This window comes from Penaeus chinensis, chromosome 2 (assembly GCF_019202785.1).
Source record: "Penaeus chinensis breed Huanghai No. 1 chromosome 2, ASM1920278v2, whole genome shotgun sequence".
In the NCBI taxonomy this organism is placed as follows: domain Eukaryota; kingdom Metazoa; phylum Arthropoda; class Malacostraca; order Decapoda; family Penaeidae; genus Penaeus; species Penaeus chinensis.
In genome coordinates this window covers 11,409,019-11,413,972 of record NC_061820.1, presented here as the reverse complement: position 1 = coordinate 11,413,972, position 4,954 = coordinate 11,409,019, and positions in this window count along the sequence as shown.

The following is a 4,954-nucleotide window of genomic DNA, read 5'->3' as shown; positions in this document are numbered from 1 at the left end:
AGTATGATGCAGTTGTATTCTGGGTAGAATAGTGCAGTGGGGAAGTGTGGTGTTGTGTTGCGTAAGAGTATGATGCAGTTGTATTCTGGGTAGAATAGTGCAGTGGGGAAGTGTGGTGTTGTGTTGCGTAAGAGTATGATGCAGTTGTATTCTGGGTAGAATAGTGCAGCGGGGAAGTGTGGTGTTGTGTTGCGTAAGAGTATGATGCAGTTGTATTCTGGGTAGAATAGTGCAGTGGGGAAGTGTGGTGTTGTGTTGCGTAAGAGTATGATGCAGTTGTATTCTGGGTAGAATAGTGCAGTGGGGAAGTGTGGTGTTGTGTTGTGTAAGAGTATGATGCAGTTGTATTCTGGGTAGAATAGTGCAGTGGGGAAGTGTGGTGTTGTGTTGCGTAAGAGTATGATGCAGTTGTATTCTGGGTAGAATAGTGCAGTGGGGAAGTGTGGTGTTGTGTTGCGTAAGAGTATGATGCAGTTGTATTCTGGGTAGAATAGTGCAGTGGGGAAGTGTGGTGTTGTGTTGCGTAAGAGTATGATGCAGTTGTATTCTGGGTAGAATAGTGCAGCGGGGAAGTGTGGTGTTGTGTTGCGTAAGAGTATGATGCAGTTGTATTCTGGGTAGAATAGTGCAGTGGGGAAGTGTGGTGTTGTGTTGCGTAAGAGTATGATGCAGTTGTATTCTGGGTAGAATAGTGCAGTGGGGAAGTGTGGTGTTGTGTTGTGTAAGAGTATGATGCAGTTGTATTCTGGGTAGAATAGTGCAGTGGGGAAGTGTGGTGTTGTGTTGCGTAAGAGTATGATGCAGTTGTATTCTGGGTAGAATAGTGCAGTGGGGAAGTGTGGTGTTGTGTTGCGTAAGAGTATGATGCAGTTGTATTCTGGGTAGAATAGTGCAGTGGGGAAGTGTGGTGTTGTGTTGTGTAAGAGTATGATGCAGTTGTATTCTGGGTAGAATAGTGCAGTGGGGAAGTGTGGTGTTGTGTTGCGTAAGAGTATGATGCAGTTGTATTCTGGGTAGAATAGTGCAGTGGGGAAGTGTGGTGTTGTGTTGCGTAAGAGTATGATGCAGTTGTATTCTGGGTAGAATAGTGCAGTGGGGAAGTGTGGTGTTGTGTTGTGTAAGAGTATGATGCAGTTGTATTCTGGGTAGAATAGTGCAGTGGGGAAGTGTGGTGTTGTGTTGTGTAAGAGTATGATGCAGTTGTATTCTGGGTAGAATAGTGCAGTGGGGAAGTGTGGTGTTGTGTTGTGTAAGAGTATGATGCAGTTGTATTCTGGGTAGAATAGTGCAGTGGGGAAGTGTGGTGTTGTGTTGTGTAAGAGTATGATGCAGTTGTATTCTGGGTAGAATAGTGCAGTGGGGAAGTGTGGTGTTGTGTTGTGTAAGAGTATGATGCAGTTGTATTCTGGGTAGAATAGTGCAGTGGGGAAGTGTGGTGTTGAGTTGTGTAAGAGTATGATGCAGTTGTATTCTGGGTAGAATAGTGCAGTGGGGAAGTGTGGTGTTGTGTTGTGTAAGAGTATGATGCAGTTGTATTCTGGGTAGAATAGTGCAGTGGGGAAGTGTGGTGTTGTGTTGCGTAAGAGTATGATGCAGTTGTATTCTGGGTAGAATAGTGCAGTGGGGAAGTGTGGTGTTGTGTTGCGTAAGAGTATGATGCAGTTGTATTCTGGGTAGAATAGTGCAGTGGGGAAGTGTGGTGTTGTGTTGTGTAAGAGTATGATGCAGTTGTATTCTGGGTAGAATAGTGCAGTGGGGAAGTGTGGTGTTGTGTTGTGTAAGAGTATGATGCAGTTGTATTCTGGGTAGAATAGTGCAGTGGGGAAGTGTGGTGTTGTGTTGTGTAAGAGTATGATGCAGTTGTATTCTGGGTAGAATAGTGCAGTGGGGAAGTGTGGTGTTGTGTTGTGTAAGAGTATGATGCAGTTGTATTCTGGGTAGAATAGTGCAGTGGGGAAGTGTGGTGTTGTGTTGTGTAAGAGTATGATGCAGTTGTATTCTGGGTAGAATAGTGCAGTGGGGAAGTGTGGTGTTGTGTTGTGTAAGAGTATGATGCAGTTGTATTCTGGGTAGAATAGTGCAGTGGGGAAGTGTGGTGTTGTGTTGCGTAAGAGTATGATGCAGTTGTATTCTGGGTAGAATAGTGCAGTGGGGAAGTGTGGTGTTGTGTTGTGTAAGAGTATGATGCAGTTGTATTCTGGGTAGAATAGTGCAGTGGGGAAGTGTGGTGTTGTGTTGTGTAAGAGTATGATGCAGTTGTATTCTGGGTAGAATAGTGCAGTGGGGAAGTGTGGTGTTGTGTTGCGTAAGAGTATGATGCAGTTGTATTCTGGGTAGAATAGTGCAGTGGGGAAGTGTGGTGTTGTGTTGCGTAAGAGTATGATGCAGTTGTATTCTGGGTAGAATAGTGCAGTGGGGAAGTGTGGTGTTGAGTTGTGTAAGAGTATGATGCAGTTGTATTCTGGGTAGAATAGTGCAGTGGGGAAGTGTGGTGTTGTGTTGTGTGAAAGTATGATGCACTGGTTTTCCTGGGAAGAAAGATGCAGTAATGAGGTGTGGAGTTGTGTAGTGAGAAAGTATATGTGCAGTGGTTTTCTTGGTAGTATAGTGTACTAGGGAGGTATGGTATAGCGTGGAATGAACGTATGGTGCGTAGTATGAAAGCATGGGATTGTGGTTTTCTGTGCAGTAGGGAGGTATGGTATAGCGTGGTGTGATATGAGTCGTACCACGCAGAACGAAGGTCGTCCTAGCGAGATAACTCTTTGAGAGGTAATCCGAGGTAATCTACTCAAAGTGGTTCTCAGAAATCTGTTCTTCACGGAGAAGAGGTCGTTCTCCAAAGGGACAGTCCTTCTACAGCGTTCCTTAAAAGCCATATTGAGCTCAGAGCCTTGCGGGATGATCCCTCGCGGGTCGGCCCTTTTAATGGTGGCTCCGAGGACTGCGATCCCCCAAGTAGTGGTCCTCGAAAGTGATCCTCGAAACTCTTGTCCTTTGTCGGTGGTCCTTTGAGTGTAAGCAATCGTGAGCTGACGTTCGGCCGGATCTCGATGAGAACCCCTCGCATCTGTCAGCTGAAGACGCAGTACTTAGAATGTTTGCAAAGGACTGTTTTTCTCTGAGGATCATTATTGTCCATTCCCCTGAGCTCTTGTTTAAAAGTTTTGTATCCTACCATGCTAAATCTATTTCTTTCATGTTATCTGCATATTAGTTTCGAGTGTGTGTGTGTGTGAGTGCGTGTGTGTGTGTGTGTGTGTGTGTGTGTGTGTGTGTGTGTGTGTGTGTGTGTATGGGGGTGCCTATCGGTGTGCGTGTGTGAGTGTAAATAAATGACGTCCAGCCATGAAATCCCAGCACCACAGGAAACACACCTTCCCTCCCGCCGGCCCCTTCCCTCCCCCTCCCTCCCCCGTCGCCCTCCGGTCCCCTCGCCGCCCTCCACGCCACCCCATCGCGACTTCCTACTTAGGATCTCACTCCAAGCACACTTAGAAACACTCGTTACCCTTCTCGAGCGGAACTGCAGCCCTCTTAGGTGCAAGCTGAATCCTCTCTCACGCCGCCGCGACCCTTATAAACACTCCGAATCCCCTTCTACACAATCCAAACCTTTAAGCATACAATTGGAAGCCCAATACATGGCACCATCTTCCGCCTTTTGTCTTCTCGGCCCTCTGTTGTCATCACTTAATACCCGCTTGTCAGAGGCAGGGCGTACAGCCTAAAAGAACCCTCCTTATTTCTAGCAATGCATCAAAAACGCTACTAAATCATATGGCAGTCACTCACAAAATGCGTACAATTTGGTGTAATTACACATTTCATTCGTCATATCAAATAATACGAGTTGTGCGCTTCATGACAGGTTGTGGACGTAATAATAGTTATGCCACAGGTTGGTAATCACCGGGTTGGACCAAAATAATAGCCAGGTGAGGTACAGGGAAACAATTACTGGCTATGATGTATTAGAAGATGAAAGCGAATGGGGTGAGCGCTGTCTCCGGGCCGCGGAGATTCATCCTTAAGACGGAGGAGCATAAGGGCGGCGATCTCTCCCACGTCGGTCGAAGCTTTCTGACAAGTGGACAAGGATGTCTGACGCGATATCCACAGGAAGCATAATTGCGAAGAACACTAACATGATGTATCACATTTGTCCGATTATTTGACTTCTGGCTCTATCTTTAACTTAATCAGAGGGGAAATCACTGAGATTAAAAACCGATTTATTCCTATCGACATGAAATACGGCCCAGGCGGAGCTCTTCCTCCAACGTAAGGTTCAGAACCGCGTGACTCAAGGCTTCGCTCGCTGCGTGCTTCAAGAATACTTTCTGGCCGCTTAAACAACTTGATTTCTCCGCCTCTGCTTTTGGGGAGTTTCGCAACAAACCAAAGCAAGAGGAAGAAGAATAAGAAGAAGAAATTTCTCTCCGTTTAAAACAAAGGCAAATGCAAAACATCTCTTGACAATATAGTGCCGTGTTCGGGACATGCTAGTGATTTGTAAAAGTGAGATTAGACATGTAACTGTGGCGAAGAACATCAGAAAATGACTCTTCGTGCTTATGACAGGTTATCCTTGACTGTGATTCCCATTTTTTTTTTTTTTTTTTTTTTCTGACTGTAGTATAAAAAAAAATCCTGATCACATCCCGTGCACGACTAACTACCATAGCGCTCTATATGGAGTCCTCTTTTTGTATAGATATAATCAGAACAGTTATGGGTGCACCCCTAGAAGCCCTAATTTGCGGACTAACCTGAGGTACGAGTGTCTGTACCCTCCATTCACCGCCGCTAATTCAACGCAGCCTCAAGTGTGTGTCAGGCGGTATTAAGAAAAAAAATAACTCCTATATGAAAACTTCCTTCTTTAGCTTTTCTGTGGGATTTTCCTCGGGTTGTCCATTTGAAAAAGACAAAAACTATGGAATGCAGAAAA